Source organism: Balaenoptera acutorostrata, chromosome 5 (genome assembly GCF_949987535.1).
Source record: "Balaenoptera acutorostrata chromosome 5, mBalAcu1.1, whole genome shotgun sequence".
Lineage (NCBI taxonomy): Eukaryota > Metazoa > Chordata > Mammalia > Artiodactyla > Balaenopteridae > Balaenoptera > Balaenoptera acutorostrata.
Genome location: NC_080068.1, coordinates 123,358,457 through 123,383,720, shown reverse-complemented (window position 1 = coordinate 123,383,720; position 25,264 = coordinate 123,358,457).

The window sequence follows — 25,264 nt, the reverse complement described above, 5'->3', positions numbered from 1 at the left end:
CACTCTGACACACTTGGCACTGCTGGACTTGTGTCTGCATAACTTGCTGTCAACCTGCCTTCTGAGCCCCCGCAGAATGGTGAGTAGTGGAGCATTAAAGACCAACAATCTGGGTATCAGAAGGGCTTAATCTTTTTAAGCCCCACAGGGATCTGGGTGAGCAGCAAAATAAGCATACCAAATGTGACTTCCACTGACTCTTTAGGCAAAAACGGCTAAAACACCAGTGAGAGCATCCGAGGCTCAGGAGTGTCTGTCTTATAAATGGCATATTAAGACATCTTCCGCTAAGGCAGCAACATGGGAAAGTCAGTGCCAGACTCTCCAGCAGGCTGCCATGCGCTCCCTCAGGGCACCAGCAAATGGGAACTAAATGGAAACAGTCTGAAAAGCCCACATTCAATGAATTTATCCACGAATTTACAGAGGTCTAGAATTGAAGTATTTTCAATTTTGGCTTACGTTGTACTCTTGCGATATTTTAAAAAATACTCTTTTACTCTGAGTTACATATTATGGTGGTGGTTAGGTGCTGCAGGGCATAATTTTTTTTTTTTTTTCAATTCTTATGGCCTCTGAATATGGCCCAGAGTCCTGTGGAGGGAGCATAAGTTCTGAACTGTCCAGGATTTGAATCCTGATTCTAGGCAAGTTACTTATCCTTCAGTTTCCTCACTGATAAGTACGAATAATTATTTATTCATATAGGACTGTTGTGAAGATTGGAAGAAAAAGCACATTTAAAACACTCAGTATAATAAAAACAAATGTCTATAACAAAACAGAAACAGACTCACAGATATAGGAACAAACTACTGGTTGCCAGTAGGAAGAGGGATGAGGGGCTATGGAATTAAGAGGTACAAACTACTATGTATAAAATAGATAATCATCAAAGATATATTGTACAGCACAGGGAAATATACCCATTATTTTGTAATAACTTTAAATGGAGTATAATCTATAAGAATATTGAAATGGTATGTTGTACACCTAAAACTAATATATTAATAATGTTTCAAACCAACTATACTTCAATAAAAAAGGGAAAAAAAGTCAGTGACAAACTTGAAGTATGCTAAAGAACCAGTTCTAATTTTTTTCTGAAAACGGTAAATAGAGAAAGAATCAAGTATTCCACCTGCTTTTCCTATACAACCTCAGGATAACCAAATATCCTGAGGTTTATTTTTATAAAATTATCCCAGCTAACAAATAACAGAGAAAGAATTAGAAGATCACCATTTTGCAAGCCTCCAATAAAATAATGGATCTAGGTAAGTATATAATCAATGGCTATTAACATCACACAAAGAAAAGTGGACACTATGTGCCTCCTGTTGGAATTATGAAATACATTCTATGAAGTATTTTTTGCCAAAGCATCGACCTAAGTCAAATCAAGATTCTGGATATAACTCAGTTTATGGGAAATACAGTGGTAGAAGAACATGTTAAATATTACCATAGAGCTGGCAATCAACAAAATCCAGAATGTGAGAAATACTACAGAACATCACTAGTGACTCTATTTCTTTACAAATAAATTGTAAGGAAAACAAAAAGGGAGGAGAAGCTATAGTTTAAAATGTAATGTGTGGATGTTGTTAGAATCCTGATTCAAAAAAATACTGTAAAAACAAACTTATGAGATGTAGGAATATTTGACACTGGGTTTTTTTTATATGGAGAAATTATTACAAATATTCATGTAGATTAAAAAAAACAGTATAGAGTATAACACATCATCAATACTTAAGATAGCCTTATGGGGTGGCCCGATACCCAAGGCCTGCCTTTTGTTTGAATTTGAGCCACTAATTCTGTGGAGCTATAGGCTTTTATGTCAGTGGCCATGCCAACTAAATACTCAGATTGCCCAACTTAGACTAAGCTCGGGGAAAACAATAGTTGATAAAAACTGCCAGAGTCACTTCCTCTCCTGAAACTATAAACTTCTGTTATAGTGCTGTGTTTATGTTGTAATCGTCTGTGTAGTGAGTGCGGGGAGGAGAAGTCATTTGAGAGGAGCTGTGGTAGCCCCTGAGGTACGAGATACACACAGAGAGAAATGTGCTGATGAACCGAAATCCATGAGGTGTCCCTTGGTGTCAGCTGTACCCCATCAGCAGCAAAGATGTGTGCATGTATGTGTGTGATTAGCAAAAATGCTTTAATGTGGATATAATTACCATATGCCCCATGGATGAAATAATGTCTCTAGCCCACATTATCTGCCCACATTTACAGTATAAACTAAACAGCGTTAAGTACTGTGGTTTATTTCATCAACACAGGCCCTTCTCTCTGAACACAGACCCACTTCCAGCTCTTCACTGGGTGAGTGGAGTTTGTAAACTCCTCTTTTATAGTCCCATGCAGCCTTCCACTTTAAAATATGCCTTTGTTTGAACAATTACTGTTGTTTGTATTTTATTTTAAATCCCCATATGGAAAAATATGCTTAGATACAGCTTACTGGACATGTTTTCGAAAGATGCATTAATAAGAGAAATGTGATTCAAGTGTGTCAATGCAGGCTTATTTGGAAGATGGTTCCGATTAACTAAGTACAATATGCTACATATGTTATGTGGCATGAAAATGTATTTCATCATTTTATTCTGAATGTTATGATATTTGATTAATTTTTGTCAAATAATGAAGGTAAATATGAAGTAAAATATTTAAAGACATGAATGATATCATCTATTTTACAATATTAATATTTCTTCAATAATCACCTCTGAAGATATAGTTAAAAGGTCTGTTGTCAAATTTATTAACACATTCTTCACCTAAAACTGGTACAGCTGAATCAAAATGGGAAATATTTTTTCTATGTATTTTTAAAAATTCTACAGCCATACATGTTTCAATGCCTTGCACTAAGTCAATGTTCAAATGCTGAATCAATGAATGAGGATCCAGAATAATGGTTAATATCCTACAGTATGCTACGTATAACACATCGTAATATGAAACATTTCTCTGGAACTTCCTCCAATTTTTCTTCCTGGTGGTTTAAATATTTATGATATTCCTACATCATTGTGCCTCATCTTCTTCCTTTCTTCCCCTTTATTTCCATATTTGCTTTTTCATTCACTCTTCTGTCCCTCCCTAGCTTCACACCCTCTTTTACTCTCTTTCTCCCTTCTTCTCTGTCTCCATTCCTGATTTCTTCCCTCTCTCACTTCTCCTCTTATTTATAAATTCTTTCAGGGCAAGGATCACAGTTGATAAGTATCCAAGACTGCCTATTTATATTTTATTTACAGACACTACAAGTGATGCCTACCTGTGGTTTTACATTATCCACGTGTCTATTAATTCCATTATTCTAAGTAATACCAAGTTGACTCATCTGACTATGGACTTGAATCTTGCCTAGCACAATTTATGAAAATAATTTGAAAAGTTAGGTATTTAATTCTAATATTCTATTAGTGGATTTGAGAAATAAGAAAATCTCTTTGCAGTAATAAATCAATCAACAATACCCCCTTTGGGCTGAAATATGAATCTTTCCAAAGCCCAAAGTCATAAAGGAATACCCTTGGGCTTAAGTTTTATTGTTTAAGATGAATGCCGAACACTGTCTACATTTATGACATTGCTGGGAGAGCTTGCTTTGGTTACACATGATGTTTAAACGCGGAATCAGACTTAATTAGGTGACAGTATTGATGTAATTTTATTTTTATTGAGTAAAAACATACATTATCTCTAGTTGCTTACCCTTATTCGTGAGATCCATCAGAAAGTGTTCAGTAGTAATAACACCAAGTTGAAATCGTCTATAAAGAACTGCAGGTTGCCCCCTAACACGACCACCAGAACTCATATTTTCTTTTATATTGAATATTATAAAGTTTATTTGGCTGCAATATCCTAATTCCAGTATGAATTTTTCCTACATAGTTCTTTATAAATGTTTTTAAGGAAAGGACCTCCAAGGAAATTAAATTCAATTTAGTAAGTACTTACCAAGAACATATTTGTAGTCAGGTTATAAAAGTGACACTGCACTGGGGGGGTGGAGTCAAGATGGCAGACTAGGAGGATGTGGAGTTCACAGCTCCGCACAACTAGGGCACCTACCTGGCACTGGTGGGGGACCACGGACACCTAAGGGGACTGGAGGAATCCCCCATTGAGGAGTGGGACGTGGGTGGGAGGGAGGGGGAGAAGAAGTGGAGGTGGGACAGGATTGGCAGCCCTGAGGGGCGGCTGGGGGAGGGGAGGGATTCCCACGCCCAGAGGGGCCCACCCATGATTAGGGGATCAACGGGGACAGGGAGAGACCCTCGGGAGGGCAGAGGATTGGAAGGGATCGCTGCCAGCGTTTCCCCTGCTCACTGGGCCCCGGGGAGCCTGCTGAGGTCCGGGGCCTGATCCTCTGCCCACCTAGGCCCCCTCCAGCCACGTGGGTCCTGAGGGAGTGGGAGGGAGGGAGGAGGGAGGAAAAGTAAAGGCCAGACTGACGGGACTGGGCCCCTGAGGGGCGGCTGGGGGAGGGGAAGGATTCCCACACCTGGAGGGGCCCACCCACAGTTAGGGGATCCGCATGGACTGGGGAGACCCTCGGAAAAGTGGAGGATCAGAAAGGAATGCGGCCAGCAGTTCCCCTGCCCACTTGGGCCCCGGGGAGCCTACTGAGGTCCCTCAGGCAGCGCTGAGCCTAAGCCCCACCCAGGCACCTCCACCCAGGGCCTTACCTCTACACACAACACTGCGAGACTCCCTCTGACCATGCTGGGCCTAAGCCCCGCCCAAACACCCCCATCCAGGGCTTTACCTCCTAACTCCGCACTCTGAGGCCCCCCTCCTGCGGTACTGCCTTTCCCGGCTGCTGCATGGGTCCTGAGCCTAGACCCCACCCCCGCCCTAAACCCTGTCCCTGCCTAAGCTCAGCCCCTACCTAAGCTCTGCCTCCCCAGAGGCGAGGGCTTTTCCAGCCTTTTTTTTTTTTAGGTTGTGGTTCTATTTTACCTTATTGTTGTTGATTCATTTATCTTTTTATTTTTTCTAATAAATTTCTTATTTTTCTAATTTTATTTTATTCTTTATACTTTGTTATTGTTCTGCTACTTTTGGCTTGTTCCGCCCCCCCCCCCACCTTTTATTCTTTTTTTCTGTTGTGGTTCTGTTTTGCCTTCTAGTAGTTGTTTCACTTATATTTTTATTTTTCCTAATATATTTTTTATCTTTCTAATTTTAGTTTATTTTTTATTCTTTGTTATTTTACTGCTCCTTTTTCTTTTTTTTTTCTTTTCTTTTGTTGTGCCGTGTGGCTTGCAGGATTCTTGGTTCCCAGGTGGGGGGTCAGGCCTGAGATCCTGTGGTGGGAGCTCCGAGTCAAAACTGCTGGACTAACAGAGAACCTCAGACCCCAGGGAATATTCATGGGAGTGAGGCCTCCCAGAGGTCCTCATCTCAGCACCAAGATCCGGCTCTACCCAACTGCCTGCAAACTCCTGTGTTGGACCCCTCAGGCCAAACAACCAGTAACAGGAATAGAGCCCCATACATCAAAAAAAAATGAGATGACAAAACAATATGTTACAGACGAAGGAGCAAGGTAAAAACCTAGAAGACCAAATAAATGAAGAGGAAATAGGCAACCTACCTGAAAAAGAATTCAGAGTACTAATAGTAAAGATGATCAAAAAACTCAGAAATAGAATGGAGGTATGGATCGAGAAAATACAAGAAATGTTTAACAAAGACGTAGAAGAACTAAAGAGCAAACAGTGATAAACAACACAATAATTGAAATGAAAAATACACTAAAAGGAATCAGTAGTAGAATAACTGAGGCAGAAAGAGTGAGTAAGTGAGCTGGAAGATAAAATGGTGGAAATAACTGCCGAGGAGCAGAATAAAGAAAAAAGAATGAAAAGAATTGAGGACAGTCTCAGAGACCTCTGGGACAACATTAAACACATCAATATTCAAATTATAGGGGTCCCAGAAGAAGAAGAGAAAGAGAAAGGGTCTGAGAAAATATTTGAAGAGATCATAGTCAAAAACTTCCCAGACATGGGAAAGGAAATAACCACCCAAGTCCAGGAAGTGCAGAGAGTCCCATATAGGATAAACCCTAGGAGAAACAGACCAAGACATATATGAATCAAACTAACAAAAATTAAATTCAAAGAAAAAGTATTAAAAGCAGCAAGGGAAAAGCAACAAATAACATACAAGGGAATCCCCATAAGGTTATCAGCTGATTTTTCAGCAGAAACTCTGCAGGCCAGAAGGGAGTGGCAGGATATATTTAAAATGATGAAAGGGAAAAACCTACAACCAAGATTACTCTACCCAGCAAGGGTCTCATTCAGATTCAACAGAGAAATCAAAAGCTTTACAGACAAGCAAAAGCCAAGAGAATTCAGCACCAACAAACCAGCTTTACGACAAATGCTAAAGGAACTTCTCTAGGCACAAAACACAAGAGAAGAAAAGAACCCCCAAAACAATTTAGAAAATGGTAATAGGAACATACAGATCGATAATCACCTTGAATGTAAATGGATTAAATGCTCCAACCAAAAGACACAGACTGGCTGAATGGATACAAAAACAATACCCATATATATGCTGTCTACAAGAGACCCACTTCAGACCTAGGGACACATACAGACTGAAAGTGAGGGGATGGAAAAAGATATTCCATGCAAATGGAAATCAAGTGAAAGCTGGAGTAGCGACACTCACATGAGACAAATAAAGACTGTTAAAGGAGATAAGGAAGGACACTACATAATGATCAAGGGATCAATCCAAGAAGAAAACTTAACAATTATAAATATTTATGCACCCAACATAGGAACACCTCAATACATAAGGCAAATGCTAACAGCCATAAAAGGGGAAATTGACAGTAATACAACAATAGTGGGGACTTTAACAACTACATCAATGGACAGATCATCCAGACAGAAAATAAATAAGGAAACACAAGCTTTAAATGACACACAGACCAGACAGACTTAATTGATATTTATAGGACATTCCACCTGAAAGCGGAAGAATACACTTTCTTCTCAAGTGCACACAGAACGTTCTCCAGGACAGATCACACCTTGGGTCACAAATCAAGCCTCAGAAAATTTAAGAAAATTGAAATGGTGTCAAGCATATTTTCTGACCATGATGCTATGAGATTAGAAATCAATTGCAGGAAAAAAAAAAACTGTAAGAAAAAACACACAGGGAGGCTAAACAATATGCTACTAAGTAACCATGAGATCACTGAAGAAATCAAAGAGGAAATCAAAAACTACCTAGAAACAAACGACAATGAAAACATGATGATCCAAACCCTATGGGATGCAGCAAAAGCAGTTCTAAGAGATAAGTTTATAGCAATTCAATCTCACCTCAAGAAGGAAGAAAAATCTCAAATAAACAATCTAAATTTATACTTAAAGCAACTAGAAAAAGAAGAACAAAGAAAATTCAGTTAGTAGAAGGAAAGAAATCATAAAGATTAGAGAAGAAATAAATGAAATAGAAACGAAGAAGATAATAGCAAAGATCAATAAAACGAAAAGTTGGTTCTTTTAGAGGATAAACAAAATTGATAAACCTTTCGCCAAACTCATCAAGAAAAAAAGGGAGAGGACTCAAATCAATAAAATTAGAAATGAAAAAGGAGAAATTACAACTGACACTGCAGAAATCAGAACACTGCCTAACACCATACACAAAAATAAACTCAAAAGGGATTAAAGACCTAAATGTAAGACTGGACACTATAAAATTCTTAGAGGAAAACATAGGAAAAACACTCTTTGACATAAATCACAGCAAGATCTTTTGTGACCCACCTCCTAGAGTAGTGGAAATACAAACAAAAATAAGCAAATGGGACCTAATGAAACTTAAAAGCATTTGCACAACAAAGGAAACCATAAGCAAGATGAAAAGACAACCCACGGAATGGGAGATAATATTTGCAAATGAAGCAACAGAGAAAGGATTAATCTCCAAAATATACAAGCAGCTCATGCAGCTCAATATCAAAAAAACAAACAACCCAATCAAAAAATGGGCAGAGACCTAAATAGACATTTCCCCAAAGAAGATATACAGATGGCCAAGAGGCATGAAAAGATGTTCAACATCACTAATTATTAGCGAAATGCAAATCAAAACTACAATGAGGTATCACCTCACACTGGTCAGAATGGCCATCATCAAAGAATCTACAAACAATAAATGCTGGAGAGGGTGCAGAGAAAAGGGAACGCTCTTGCACTGTTGGTGGGAATGTAAATTGATACAGCCACTGTGGAGAACAGTATGGAGGTTCCTGGAAAAACTAAAAATAGAACTACCATATGATACAGCAATCCCACTCCTGGGCATATACCCTGAGGAAACCATAATTCAAAAAGACACATGTATCCCAATGTTCACTGCAGCACTGTTTACAATAGCCAGGACATGGAAGCAACCTAAGCGTCCATCGACGCATGAATGGATAAAGAAGATGTGGTACACATATATAAAGGAATATTACTCGGCCATAAAAAGGAACAAAATTGGGTCATTTGTAGAGATGTGGATGGACCTAGAGTCTGTCATACAGAGTGAAGTAAGTCTGAAAGAGAAAAGCAAATATTGTATATTAACGCACACATGTGGAATCTAGAAAATTGGTACAGACGAACCTATTTTCAGGGCAGAATAGAAACGCAGACGTAGAGAATGGACATGTGGACATGGGGTGGGGGAAAGGGGAGTGTGGGATGAATTAGGAGGTTAGGTTTGACATAAATACACTACCATGTGTAAAATAGATAGCTGGTGGTAACCTGCTATATAGCACAGGAAGCTCAGCTTGGTGCTCTGTGATGACCTATATGGATGGGATGGGATGGGATGGGATGGGGTGGGGGAGGGAGTCCAAGAGGGAGGGGATATGTGTATACATAGAGCTGATTCACTTCACTGTACAGCAGAAACTAACACAACACTGTAAAGCAATTATACTCCAATAAAAAAATAAATGAATAAAAATAAAATAGGGGCAAAAAGAAAAAAATAAAATAAAAGTGACACTGGAAAGAAGATAACGAACTAGGAAGTTTCAGGCCCTTGTTCCCTGACCAAGACAATGAGATAACAACAATATAAGGACCAAAATATGCTTGTGAGAACTCTAGAGACCAACTGAGAAACTACAGGACCCAGGCCAATGTTTCACCAAGAAGGGACTCTAGTGAAAGGGGCATTGTAACTTCCACCTTGGTCTTTTGGGTCCTCAGCTCTGGGGGAAGCCAGCCCCCGTGTTGTCAACACAGTCAAGCAACCCTGTGGACAGGTCTAGGTGGAGAGGAACTGAGACCTCCTGCCAATAGCCACTGAGTGAGTCAGTGGTGAGTGAGTCACCCTGAAAGTGGATTCTCCAACCCCAGTTAAGCCTTCAGATGACTGCAGCCCCAAATGATATCTGATGGCAAACTAATGAGAGACCTAAAGCCAAAACTGTCTAGCCTCGTTGCTCTCAAACTCCTGACTCACAGAAACCATGCGAGATAATACATTATGTAAGACAGTAAATTTTAGAGTAATTTGTTATACAAAAATAGATAACTGCTAGATAACAATAGATAACTGTATTCCCCCCCACCACCCAATTCATATCTTGAAGTCCTAACCCTCTACCTCAAAATGTGACTTTATTTGGAGACAGATCTTTACAGAAGTAATCAAGTTAAAATGAGGTCATTAGGGTGGGCCCAATAAGACTGATCTCCTTGTAAAAAGGGAAAATTTGGACACAAACATGTACACAGGGAGAATACTATGTGGAGCTGAAGACAGAGATTAGGGTGATGCTTCTATAAGCCAAGGAACACCAAAGATCGTCAGCAAACCATGAGAAGCTAGGTGAGAGGCATGGAACAGATTCCCTCTCACAGTGCTCAGCAGGAAGCAACTCTGCCAACGCCTTGATTTCAGATATCTAGCCTCCAGAACTGTGAGGCCATACGTTTATGTTGTTTAATTAAAAAGAAAAAAAAAGTGACACTGGGCCAAATATTATGTCTTGATACTAATATCCTCATCTTTTTAAACCCTCCTCATACTGAAGATGCTGATGGCCTGGAAACTACATTTCCCAGGTTCCCTTGAAAGTAGGTTCCATAAGTTCTGACAATGAGAAGCACTCCCAGAGGTCTGCAGAGCAGAGGAGTAGGATGAGGCATAATTCTCCTAGTGGCTGCTGTAGTCAGGTATATGGGCTTCCGCATGGGGCCTTGGTGGGTGCGTGGCATTTGGTGTCTTCCTGAGAATTGTCCACTTTGATACTATCTGCAATTGAGGTCACTGGTGGTGGTTTTCCTGTGATCTCTGCTGTTTTGAGTTGGCTAAAAGTGGCACCCCTGACCTTCACTCACCAAGTCTCTCAACCTCTGAGTTGTGCAAGCCTCTGTATCCTTTTATTTAAGCACTTCCTGTTGAATCCATCTAGAATGGTCCAGTTTTACTGACTGGTCAGGGCAAAGGACACACATTGCCATTGTCCTTTAAGATCAGGAAAAATGAGAAACACCAAGCATTACGATATGAGGCTGAAGAGTATAAACGGCATATGAGTGCTATAAACAAATTGCTACGAAGCTTCAATTCTAGAAAATACATCTGTTAGTGGAAATCAGCAGAAAGTTCATGAATGACTTATCTGTGCAGAACCTTGTAAGATGGGTAGGTTCTGATGAATAGGTAGGGATTTGGGGTTGTAAAATGCTTCAGGTGTATATAGTATTGAGTAATTGACTTATTAAATTAAAAAAAAGATTACTTTGTTCTAGGTCTAGGAATTGTTAGCTATGTGATGTCAGTTAATTAAGCAAACAACCTTCCATCTGTAAAGTGGAGATAATAACCCCTACCTAGTAGAATTGCTGTGAAAGTAAGAGATAAGGCCTACAACACCAAGCACAGGGTGAGTATTGAACAATTAGTAGCCGTGGCAGAAAGTGAAAGGCACCATTCTAAATAAAAGAAGTAGCAGCAGTAGTGATATGGAGGAAGGACCTCATATATTAGGAAAATAGGGTCTGGCAAGCTTGGCAGGGAACATACTGGGGGCAGAAGATGAAAATCTGTTACTATCGGTGGTATCATGTTTTATTTGATCTCTTCTCTGATCAATATATCCTCATGGTGATCATTAACGTCGCAGTGATCAATAGACATTTGTATCTTAATTTCATTCTAGGACTGCGGCAGCAGATTCAAGAGTTTTCACCAAAATCTTACAGTGGACTGCTGATAGGAAAATGAAAGTTACTGTTCAAAATCATGCTGTTGATTAATCTCAGCAGTTAAGAGCATTAAAAAGACCTCTTAGACAGTCTGTATTACAATTTTCCATATAATCAGCATACATAATGTAAACCATAAAAACACAAAGAGAAGTGAGATTTTATGTATTTTGTGACTCACAAGCTGATTTAACAAAATATGCCAAAATAAAAGCGGTATGGAAGTAAACCAATATTAGCAAAAGTTAATATTTTATAATATCTTATAAAAATATGTGGCATATAAAAGTTTTGTATTTCTCTGTAAATTTCCTCCACATATTTATTTTCACTAATTCTCACCAATTTTTCTTAAAGATTATGTTACTTATTTAATGTAGTTATGGTCAAACAGGTATTCAGAACCAATTTAGTATATTTATAAAAACAAAAGCCTTAGGATGATGGGTTTCAGGTAAGTCTTCAGCAAATAGGCTCCTACTTTCAACTGAAGGAGGGGTAGAGCCCCTTCCCTTTCGTCTTTGGCTTCTAAGTTTCTTCTAGTTTTGATTGCTGCTGACCATCACAAATAACATGTCACATGCACTATCATTACTGTCATCCTCCCTAACTAATATTGTTCTTAATTTTCTATGTGTAAGACCTTGCAAAGAACAAATGATTTTAATTGTTAAAAGTACACATATCCATTTTAACCATGAATTAACTACCTTCTCTAAATAATAATATTGTTAATATTAACAGTAGATTTCTTAAAATGAAATAATGTCCTTAATTTATCCTTTACTTTTTGGGGAGGTGGAGTAATTCATCTAAACATTTTAATTATTTGTGTGTAATGACAATGAGATACTCAGAAATATATCTTATTCATCACAGAGCAACATGAATGTTAAAATACCAACTGCTTAGTGAATCATTATTTTCTAAAAGTTTAGTGGTGGATGTCTAGTCTTTAACAGAATATTTTGGAATATGGGTTACAAATAGCTCTTTATAATTTGAACCACATAAATGGCTATCAGCTAATAGCTAAAATACTAAATATACTATATTGAGAAACAAAGGAAATTAAATGCAGCAATGTCTGACATGTTCAGCATTTTGGGAGGAATTCTATAAGTGAATTTTCTAGGATTAGTATGATTACTTTTTTAAGGAATCAATTGAAAAATGGTAACTGTTTTTATTTTTTCGGATTCTTAAATATTACATACTAAAACCATGGTCAGAATTATGCTAAATTCTAATATAAAATAATTCTGCCTATTCCCAGGATCAGTCTTCTGCTGACAGTTTGACTCTTAAGACAGCTGCACACTTGTGATCCACTGCTTCTAAGTTGCTATGATTTGATAACCAAATTTCCAATATTGTTTGAATTAAGTATAAGCAAGGAATCAATGTGTTTTGAATGAGGGCCTGAAGGCTCTTGTAGGGAGGCTGGAATATAAGTAGAATTATGTTATGATATACCCTAAAATATATATCATTTAGGTTATAGTCATTCAGTATACAATTTTAGCACTGTGATTTATCTGCCCTTCTGTTGACCCAGAGCTGTCTTCCACCCCGCTATCCTTCTTATTTCTTGGTACTCTTCTGAACTTTGCAAATCTTTTAGACAACTAGGTTGTGCGTGCGTGGTGTGTGTGTGTGTGTGTGTGTGTGTAAAGTACAGTTAGCTGTTGCATGTGATTATACGTATGTGTGTACAGTGAGTGTCCATTGAAATATTTCAATTTACCATTTTATTCTCAGTTCTCCTACCAAGTATATTAAATATTTTACTATTTGTCATAAAATGATGTTATGGCACATGGACTCTAAGATTTAATACACTGTTTTTTGAAAAGGTTGAAATCTAGTATCCTGATCTCAAATATTACAGAAACTTTAAACAGTTTAGCTTAGTTGGAGAAGGCTGGGGCATTTTTGAGAATATTATGTGCCTATATTACTCCTTAAGAAACGGACTTTCTGGGTAATGGCTGTAACACTTGACTCTGTTATATATCACACGAAGACTAAATAATTGAAGGTGAAGGAACCTGACCCTGGAAATAACAAAGACAAATTAGACAGAAGGTACTGATTTCGGATGTAACAGATGGCCACCTGATGGAACTGTTTTTATTTACAGAAAGTGAAGCCAAAGTACTTTATTTTTCAGAGGTACTTTTTAACAGCCCAACTATTAGATGAATACAGTTTTTAAAAGATTCAAAGCAAATGTTACTAATTTGGAGTCTGGATATCCTAGTTCACAGGGTCACTTCTAAAACTTATATCCGGCCCTCTGATCAATGGATGTTGGCTCTGTATGTTTGGGGAAAAAAAGAACTCAGAGTGGTAGAATCACAAGCATCCTTTAACCTCAAAAGAGTAAACAGATTATTAAATATTCTACATCTTTTCCCTTCTCTTCCCATGATGTAGTTATAAACACCAATATGTTCTTCTAAAAAATAATTTACCAGACTTAAGGCTTAATCTTCTGATTTTTCAAGGGAAGACAGAAGTCCAGATTTCATATATATTCCTCTTATTTTAAAACATTACCAATTTAAAGATTTTACAGCACTTCCTGGGCCAAGCAAAATACATCCATAGGTTGGATACAGCCCATGACCTGCCAATTTTTACCTATATTCTTCCTAAGGATCTCCAGCCAAAATGAATATAACTAAGACTCTTCTACTCAAGTAAGTTCTCATGTAATAGCAAAAGGTTGTTTTAAATGTTTTTGAAATTATATCCAGAGGCAATGGCAACACAGCCTAGTGCTTTACAGCTCAGACTATGGAGTGAATTAGTCCAGGATGTAATCCAGGCTTTGCCACTCAGCTATGTGACCTTAAGGAAGGTCACTTAGGAAGTGCAAAATTTCTAAGGAATTTCTTTGAGGAATAAATAATACTACATGTAAAGTGCTAGCGGCTGGCATATAGTGAGCACTTAATATGTATTAGTGACTTCAGTTATCAGAGTAACTACAAACAAAAACGGTTAACATGCAGAAGTCCTGCAAAAGAAAGCATTTTAATTTAACAAGTTAGATTTTCTTTTCAATTAAGTGTTTTAAAATTGGGAACAAGCTATTCTCTGTTCTCTTTCTTATCACTTGTAGTTTATTTTCTGACACCCATACCGGGGCTAGTTTAGAAACTGATGTAAACTCTGGGACATAAAGTTCCAGCTGACAACTCCTTGATGTGATTTAAGTTGATGGAGTAGTGCAATTAATGATGCCTAAATGGTTTAATGAGTTATGTGAGAAAATGAGTAACATCTTGCTATTATAGCAATCTCGAGTGCCAAGTGTAATGTGTTAATATGTTTAACTGTGGATGGACAATCAATGAATAAGAAACAGATATACTCTTCTGTTCTACTGTTGAAAGTCACAAAACATCATTTTTCTTCTCAAACTAAATTCCAGGCACATTGTATGGTTTCTGGAAAATGATGGCTTGGTTTTCTGTAGAGAGATGTTTACTCCAATTTGATCTTCTAAAAATCCAAGAGCAAAAACCAAGATAAAGTGAAGCCTAAATGATCGTGTTTAGGGTTCTCATACGGTTTTATAAGTAAAACAACAGCAGGGACAACAAAAACTGACTCTGGTAAATACAAGCAAGCTGAACTAAGCAGAGCTGATACTATGTGATCCAGAAGTAACATCGGGCATTAACAATGAATGGATGAAAAACCATCCAGATAATATTTGCTGTTTTCTTTCAACCTGCCTGGCTAAGGAATGTGGGTTAAATCTGCCCTGTCACATGTGCTGGAAGCACAAAGGGATTTTTCTCTGATATTCACTGTGAAGACCCGGTAGAGCCACAGGAGGGAAACACAAAAATGCGGGGCCCTCCTGGAGGTGCAAACTCTCAGACTGGCCCCATTGAACCTGTAGCAATTCATTAACTACAGTTCAGGTTTCCCTACCCTGGCACTGGTTCCCATGGAGGTTTCTGCCAGTGGGTTTCTGCTCTGGTAAATAATGATTCTTTCTATCTACCTGTGTGTCTCTCCAATTTGGGGAGCAGTGGCTTTTCCCCATGACCTCACTCCTCTGATGGATCAAAGAAGAGTTGTTGGTTTTCCAGTTTGTTCAACTTTTTGTTTGTTGTTAGGATGGAATGGCAACTCCTAAACTCTTTCCATGCTGGACCAGAAACCGTAAGCTTATATAATCCCTTTTATCTTTGTGAAGAATCAACAGCTGAATTTTCAAGATATAAAATGGTATCAAAATTTCCAGTTAGGATTCTTTCAGCGCAACAAGAGATTATTCCTCACTGTGCATATGTAGAAGTAATAATGTGTATTATTAATATTCATGTAATTTAAGGAATGCCTTAAAGGAATAAGGAATTAGGACATTTCTTAAAGTCAGGTGAGCCCAGCAGCAATCTGTTTTAAAACAGAAGTAGAAGACCCTGAACTGTGCTGGATCAGGTGCAAATAAGTAGCACAGAGAGTGCTGTAGACCATCTCACCCACCACCGCTGCTCCAGCAACTCTGCCTCAGCTCATCTGTACAGCGAAGGTGGTGTCCCTATGATCAGCTAAAGGGGGAGGGAAAAGCCTGAGTTTGGTTGACCAGTGACTGTAATATATAATATACGGAGGTAAATGCAAAATGGAATGCTGTTGCTATACAGACTTACTCAAGGAAAGACTGGGGTGAGGGGAAGTTTCCCAAAGGCAGTGCTTCGGACAGTGCAGCTGCTCAGCTGAGAGAAATGGGCGGATATAGACATATACACCAACTCAGAGGCAGTTTCAACTGGCTTAGCTGGTTGGTCAATGGTCTGGACACACCAAGATTGGAATATTGCAGATAGGGAAGGCTGGGGGAGAGGCATGTGGATGTGATCCAGACCAGTCTTCCTTTATCAGGCCAAGGAAGGCACTTCCACCTGCTTTTAGTGTTGGCAAGTAAAAGCTCACAGTTGCCTCCTTTGCCAGAGAATTGACCTCTGCCAAAAGGTTGCTGCTTTAACCTAAGTGTCCACTGACAGATGAATGGATAAAGAAGATGTGGCACATATATACAATGGAGTATTACTCAGCCATAAAAAGAAATGAAATGGAGTTATTTGTAATGAGATGGATGGACCTAGAGTCTGTCATACAGAGTGAAGTAAGTCAGAAAGAGGAAAACAAATACCGTATGCTAACACATATATATGGAATCTAAAAAAAAAAAAAAGGTTCTGAAGAACCTAGGGGCAGGACAGCGATAAAGACGCAGATGTAGAGAATGGACTTGAGGACACGGGGAGGGGAAGGGTAAGCTGGGACAAAGTGAGAGAGTGGCATGGACATATATACGCTACCAAATGTAAAATAGATAGCTAGTGGGAAGCAGCCACATAGCACAGGGAGATCAGCTCGGTGCTTTGTGACCACCTAGAGGGGTGGGATAGGGAGGGTGGGAGGGAGACAACCAAGAGGGAGGGGATATGGGGATATATGTATACGTATAGGTGATTCACTTTTTATACAGCAGAAACTAGCACACCATTGTAAAGCAATTATACTCCAATAAAGATGTTAAAAAAAAAAAAAGCTTGCTGCTTTGCCTGGGAGGTTTACACTCCCCCTGTCCTCTGTGGGGAAGCCTTAAAACCAATGACTAATTTACATGGAAGTGAGTAAGTCAACTCCCTTGACTAAAGGAGGAAGCAAGAGTGGAGCGCAAGGTACGCTCCAGAGCCCCCACGGGATCAGAGTGCTGGTAGATTCCACCTGAGAACACATCCTTGTTTAGACTGTCGCTCTGCCTTGTCCTGCTTCTCTCATTGCATTTCTCTTGAGAGCACTCCTTCAATAAATCACACATGCACAAATACTTACCTATGGCTCTGACTCTTAACTGAGCGAGAGAGAGAAAGAGAATCAAGCACACGATACCAAGAACTCTGGTTTGGGCAGCTGTGAGATTGTATTAAATGACAGTATTAAAATGACAAAGACTGGGAGAAGAACAGATATGGAATGAAGGAGAAATCAAAGTTTAGATTTGTCACATGTTACTTTTTGGACTGTCGAGTAGTTACATTTGGATTGTCAAGTAGTCTGATATGTGGATCTAGAGTTTAGAAGAAATGTTTGGGCTACAGAAGTAAAATTGGAAGTCACTGGCATGGTATTCAGAGACAATCTCCTTGCAAAATTTATACAGAGGGAAGAGGAATTTCATCATGTGAAAGTTAGAAGTTAGGTGAAGTAGAAGGTTTTAAAAAGTCTAAGACAAAGCAGCCAGAGAGGGAGAAAGAAAACCAGAAGGGCATGTTGTCGTGCAAGCCCAGTGAGGAATGCCATGTGAAACAAGGGACATTTGCAACACTGTCATGATGCTGACATGTTAAATTAAGTGTGATGAGTACAGAATAATGCAACCTGGCTTCTGTAGTAAAGAGGTTTTTGAAATTTCTTGAAAGAGAAATTTCATCAGAGTGATAGGAGATAGAAATGAGATTGGAGTGAGTTGGATCATGTAAGTGGCGAGCCTGGGGGAAGCATGTCGGTTGAAGGCTCTTCGGGGAAGTCTGGCTGTGGAGAGTGGCAGAGGGAAAGGACTGCAGTGGGGATGACTGGTGCGGTCAAGTGAGGCAATTTTTTAGGAATGGAAATACTACTTTAATAATAACTAATAGCCATAGCTTTCCTACTATGTGCTTGACATGTAATAACATTTAATCCTCAGAACAACACTGTAAGGTACACTGTTATTATTAACCCTTCCTATAAGTGAGGGAGTTTAGCCAGATAGTTAACGGTGGATCCAGGTCTGAAGCTGAGCGATCTGACTCCTGAGCCCATGCTCTAACCTCCATGTTATTCTCAAATATCAGACAATGCATATTGATGGGGATGACCTAGTAGAGAGGGAGACATTAATGATGAAGAAATATACAGATGGTCAGAAAGGTGATGTATGTAGGAATGTAGGAGACGAGACTGTTATAATAGACTAAGGACCTGTTCTCAGTTTTAGTAAGAGGAACAAATATAGGTGCATATACTTAAGTAGGTTGTAGTTTTGGTGATGGGAAGATAAGGGTCTGAGGATTTTTATTTTCTCAGATCATAAACTGAGACTGAAGGTCAGAGGAGGATAGATGGAGTTTTCATGAAAATGAGAGGATACAAGGAAAGGTTTTAATTAGCCATCTCATAAGACAAGAAATATTGTAGGCTTTCCAAATAGTATTAAGAATGAATTTGAAGTCAATGAATTTAGAATGAAACCAGTCTAGCCTACTGTGCCCTTTCCTCCAGCTATATTTAACTACTGAGAAGGTTGGTGGTTGACTGTTTTCAGAGCTGGGATGTTGGTAAGCTAGCACTATGGAGGGAGAGATGGGCAAGCGAGTTGCAGGTGTCTGCAATAGATTGATTATAGCAAATGGCCATAGACTCTGCTCTGGACAAGAATGGAAGTGAAGATATGAGGCAGTTGATGCACAGTGAAAAAAACTGACTTAAAGAATGGTCATTAATAGGAAAATCTGAGCAAGCAAACATGATACAGGTTGTGATGAGAAAATAAGAAATCGGACTGAAAGATTTTTAATGGAAGTCGTTTGGACTCATGGTCCAGAGTGTGACCATGAGAGTGGAAGCCTGAGATGAAAGGTAAGAGGAAAAGGACAGTGGATCTTAGAAGGACCTGAAACTGAGAGGACACAGCAAAGGTGAAGCAAAGGACCAGGTACTAGAGTGTTTCATTTAGGCTCATTTTTATGCTACCTAATGCTAATGGAAGGAATAGTGTTCTAGAAGCTACAGTACCGCCAACTCTATGGGAACCTCAGACCTGGACTCCTTTATTTGACGGCCTATGCTCCTCCCCCTTAACAGCATAAATTTCATGACATCTCCCAACCATGTCTTCCTCAGATAAGAGGAAGACCTTGCCTTTCCTTTCTGCGCATCTCTGGCAGCCCCAATTTCTATTCTGGAAATTTAAGTCTGATCACCTGTGTACTAACCCTCTTCTAGGAATGTTGTCTTTATTTTGCACAGCAACACTTTGAGTTATTAATTATTACACATGTTTTATAGTTGAGAAAACTGAGGTTTAGAGAATGTTAAGTAGCTTGCTGTTTTATTTTCTGTAAAGATCATCCAGACTTACAGGTGTTCTGTTTCCAAAACATTTGAAAACTACTAATCCAGAAAATATAGCTGCTGTAAGAAAAATGGTGTTTAGACTAAATCCAAGAATAATCACTTGATAGACTAAAGTCCATGTTACTCATGGTGTTATGAATATTTTGTTCTTAATATTTCTAATTACTCATATCTAATCATACTGGTATGGTGATAATCAGTTTGACAGTCTAAGGTTCATGTTATTCATAGTCAATGTTATTATTATTTTTAATAATGCCAGTGTAAAACATAGTTGCAAATTCTTAGGCATTGCTTCCATCTATAGGTGGGATCTGTGTTTGTTCCCCTTGAATCTGGAGGTTTCTGATTCACTTACAACCAATAGAATGCAGCATGTAGCAAAAATGACACTGTGTGACTTCTGAAGCTGTACTGATGTATTCGTTTTCTATTGCTGCTGGAACAAATCACAATAAACTTGAGGGCCTAAGACAACATAAATTTATTATCTTACAGTTCACAAGGTCAGAAATCTAAAATCAAATTCACTGGGCTGAGGTCAGTATTTTCTCTGAGGTCAGTATTTTCTCCGAAAGTTCTAGGGTAGAATCTGTTTTCTATGGTAGAATCTGTTTCCCTGCCTTTTCTACCTTCTAGAGTCATCTATACTCCTTGGCTCATGGTCCCTTCTTCTGTGTTCAAAGCACATCACTCCAACCTCTGCCTCCATCATCTCATCCCCTTTATCCACCTCTGATCTCTTGCCTCCCTGATAAAAACCTTCGTGATTACATTTAGCACCTACCTAGATAATCCAGGGTAATCTCCCCATATCAAAATTCTTAACTAACCACATCTGCAAATTTTCTTTTTCCATGTTAAAGTAATGTAGTCACAGGTTATGGAGATTAGGATGTGAGCATCTTTCTGGGACCATTATTCAATTGGAAAAGGTCATGCAGATTCCACAAGGTTTTCTTGACATTCTTATGTAAGAGGTAAGACCATTAAGCTTGAAAAGTCGCCCGTGGGTGCGGCAGACAACAGCCTAGCTGAGCTTGGAGCTGACTGCCAGTACCAGCTGGCCAGCCAGGTGAGGAAGCCATCTTGCACGTTCTGCCCATTTAAACTTTCGGATAACGGCATCCCCAGGCAACATCGGACTGCCACTGTGTGTTCTTAGGACTCAGTGAGTTAGGACCAGCGATGTGCTTTGAACATTACGTGACTTAAGGCTAGTTCATAAAAGATGACACAGCTTCTGCTTGGTTCTCTGTGGACTCTCACTCTTGGAACTCTACTGCCACACTGTAAAGAAGCCCAAACCATCCCACAAGGAGAGACTACATGGAGAGGTCATGTGTGGATGTCTGAACTTGGGGCTGCCAGCGATGCATGGAAAGGAGTCCCAGCTGACAGCATTAACCACGTGACGTAGGAGTGAAGACACTTCCAAATGAATCCAGCCAAGTCACACCCAACCATCACGTCTCCCCAGCTGAACCCAGATACCACGGAGCAGAGACAAGCCAGCCTCAATGTGTCCTACCTAAATTGCTGCCCCACAGAATCCATAAGCCACTAAGTTTGGAGGGTTTTTGTTTGTTTGCTTTTTTTCACATAGCAATAGTTGTTATTACGTGGAAAATAAACTCAGGACATTAAATCAAAGCGTTTTTTTTCAAATCAACTCTTTTCCAACCCAATAAGAGAATAATTAAAAACAATAGGGAAATAAAATACTACATTACCTAATATCTGTGTAAATATAATACCCATGTATTTTGCCATTGAATGTTATAATATTGAATATTTACAGCCTTAAATACTGAATATTGTAAAAATTATAAGTGTACCTAAAGACGTCGCAATGAATATTTTATGGTCACTACTTGTATGCAAGAACAATTATATCAACTAGATTTATGGCCTCAGCCTGACTATCACAGGAACACATAACTTATTTGCTTCCCTTTCTCTATGATGTTTCACAGACAGAAGTCACATTTATCTCAGAAGTTACGTCGCTTATTAACATCACTGCACTGTTGGGATTTTTAAAAATTAAGAACGGTCAGGGGTAGAGCAGCGTTAATGTTAAAATTTTCTCTCCCCTTTTGAAGCACATACACTCTAAAACTTGTCTCTCCTAATATTAGCTTTAAAAGATACTTTATCAGGTTTCCTTTTGAATTTTGGGAAGCAAAACAAAAAATCCGATAATCTGCTCTTGATGGTTTCTTCTTTTAGATCCCTTGGGCCACTTCTAAGAATCTCCAAATAGCTTTGCAAAAACATTCTCTTGTTAGCAAATATTAATGTCATTGATATCAACAGCATTAATATATCAAAAATATTATATAACAGATAATAGCACTTGTTGCAGAGATTAGCTTCTCCCCAGCCTTAGGGGAAAAGAACACGGTGAGAACACTAATACACACTGACATGAATGGTGTTAGGATTACATCATATGATGTACTGGGAGGTACTTGTAAAGTATATGCTAAGGCTGTCATTATTACTCTTGTGATTTAATCTTTCAAAATGCAATATTATGTGCCCCCTAGTGTTAATAAGGATAATCAACTCTCATTTGTCTTATGTAATATTGTTCACCATGTCTTCGTGTGTGTTTAAAATCCACCCTGGGAATTGGTACAAGAGTAATATAGAAAATCCAAGTCAGAAAGTAAGTAAAAAATACATTATTTGTCAGCAAGGAATCAAGTGTTGTCTGAACATTTTTAAGTACAAAAATATTTAACTTTGCCATCACTCCCTAAGCCACAATAACATATTATACTTTTTCAGTATTTCAAATAAATTTTAAACAAATTCACTCTCACCAGTGACGAAAAGAGAGAGGAGGGGGGATTCAGAGTTTTAGAATCCTCACTGAAGGAACACCAATCCTCTGCTGAAGGAAATGGCAGAGTGGTTAGAAAAAGCTATCAAAGTTTGCATGACTTCACTGAAAGTTTCTAGTGAACCTGCTCCATTAAGGGGATTGACCACTTACTGGTGGACTGAGATGATGAAGGTCTTCAGAGGCTGGCATTATTCTTTTATTACCAGGCCTTCCTTGGCAAAGTTTACAATCCGGTGTCAAAACTTCACTCTCTTTTACCCTCTGGTCATTACGATGGGACCCCATCTGTGAATTCATTATCAACTACTGATGAGTATCTGAGCTGAGCTGAAAAACTGGACTCATTTCTCTCTTAGAGACGTGCAACTGTATTGTGGTTTGTCCTTAACAGCTTTCAGAATCAGTTAAAAAAAAAGGAACAACTAACAAGATATGAGGCAAAAACTCAACTTTTAAAAGTAGACACCTTCAGTCCTATTTCACTATGAGTTCTTAGGTGATTTCTTTTTAATATAAAGGATAATTTTTAAATGTTTCTGGGCAGAGGGAAAATACTTCAGAATTCAAATCAATTGAATAAAATTTCACATTATTCAATTAATGCTTATAATATAATATTTTAATGACAATAACAGGTAACATTTAAAGAGCATTTCATATAGATAGCCATGTTATTGAGAACTTTACATGCATTATCTCTTGAATGAAAATTATAGCATACTCAGATTCCTGTTTATAAATAGATCTTGTATGTATGTGTGTGTTTTTCCTAACAGTGTGATATATCATGTATCTTTAAGGGTACATGAAAAATATGTTTACATTTTGGAAATAACTGTGAATTGAACACCCATATAATCACTAATAAGGACAAGAAAGAGAACACTGCCACTGCCATTACCTAATTGATATATCCCCACAGATAAACACACCTTGACTTTAGTGATGATAATTCCTTTGCTTTTTTAAATTTAATTGACGTATAGCTGATTTACAATGTGTTAGTTTCAGGTGTACAAAACAGTGATTGTGATATACACATACACACACTCATATATTTTTTCTTTTTTCAGATTATTTTCTCTTATAGGTTATTATACAATATTGAGTATAGTTCCCTCTGCTATACAGTATGTCCTTGTTGTTGATCTATTTTATATATAGCAGTGTGTATATGTTAATCCCAACCTCCGAATTTATTTCTCCCTCCCCCTTTCCCCTTTGGTAACCATAAGTTTGTTTTCTATGTGAGTCTCTTTCTGTTTTGTAAATAAGTTCATTTGTGTATTTTGTATTCTTTTTTTTTTTTGATTCCACGTTTAAGTGATATCATTTGATGTTTGCCTTTCTCTGTCTGGCTTACTTCACTTAGTATGATAATCTCTAGGCCCATCTATGTTGCTGCAAATGGCATTATGTCATTCTTTTTATGCCTGAGTAATATTCCATTGCATATATGTACCACATCTTCTTTATCCATTCCTCTGTTGATGGACGTTTAGGTTGCTTGCATGTCTTGGCTATTGTGCATATCCATTACTTTTAAAAAACCATCCTATACATGCATTGCCCCATCATGCTTATTGTCCATTTTTGAGCATTATATTAGTAAAATCATACTGCGAGTTTTCTTTTGCATCTTCTCTGTTCTGAACATTATGTTTGTGAGATAGAGCCATGTTATTGCAAGAAGCTGAAGTTTATTTATGGTAAGTAAGTTCCATTGTGTGATTATGACACAATATATTACCCATCTGACTATTGATGAAATTTGGGTTGTTCCTAGCCTGGACTCTTGAAAACTAATGTATGAACTGTGAACATCTTTGAGCATGCACCTGGGGAAACAAATGTGTTTGTCTAGAGCAGTGGTTTTCAGATTTTAGCATCAGAACCACTTAGCTAATTTAATACAAATTGATGGGTCCCTCCCCCAAGAGTTCTGATTCAGTTGATCTGGGGTAGGGCCTGATAATGTGCATTTCTAACAAGTTCCCAGGTCATGTTGATGCTGTGGTCCTGGAGGTCACACTAGATCCTCATCTAGGGTGTATAATAAGGACTTGAATTGCTCAACCAGAGGATAAAAGTATCTTCAATATTATAAAATTATCCCAAACAGGAAGGATATATACCATGTGCTTGGATTGGAAGAATCAACATTGTGAAAATGACTATACTACCCAAAGCAATCTACAGATTCAATGCAATTGCTATCAAATTACCAATGGCATTTTTCACAGAACTAGAACAAAAAATTCTAAAATTTATATGGAAACACAAAAGACCCTGGATAGCCAAAGCAATCCTGAGAAAAGAAAAATGGAATAGGAGGAATCAGACTCCATAACTTCAGACTATACTACAAGCCTACAGTAATCAAAACAATATGGTACTGGCACAAAACCAGAAATATAGATCAATGAAACAGGATAGAAAGCCCAGAAATAAATTCACACACCTATGGTCAACTAATCTATGACAAAGGAGGCAAGAATATACATTCAAGAAAAGATAGCCTCTTCAATAAGTGGTGCTGGGAAAACTGGACAGCCACATGTAAACAAATGAAATTAGAACACTCTCTAACACCATACACAAAAATAAACTCAAACTGGATCAAAGATGTAAATGTAAGGCCGGACACTATAAAACTCCTAGAGGAAAACAGGCAGAACACTCTCTGACGTTAATCGCAGCAATATTGTTTTTGATCTACCTCCTACAGTAAAAAAAATTAAAACAAAAATAAACAAATGGGACCTAATTAAACTTAAAAGCTTCTGCACAGCAAAGGAAACCATAAACAAAACAAAAAGACAACCCACAAAATGGGAGAAAATATTTGCAAACGAAGCAACTGACAAAGGATTAATCTCCAAAATATACAAACAGCTCATGCAGCTCTATGTCAAAAAAACAAACAACACAATCAAAAAATAGGCAGAAGGTCTAAATAGACGTCTCTCTA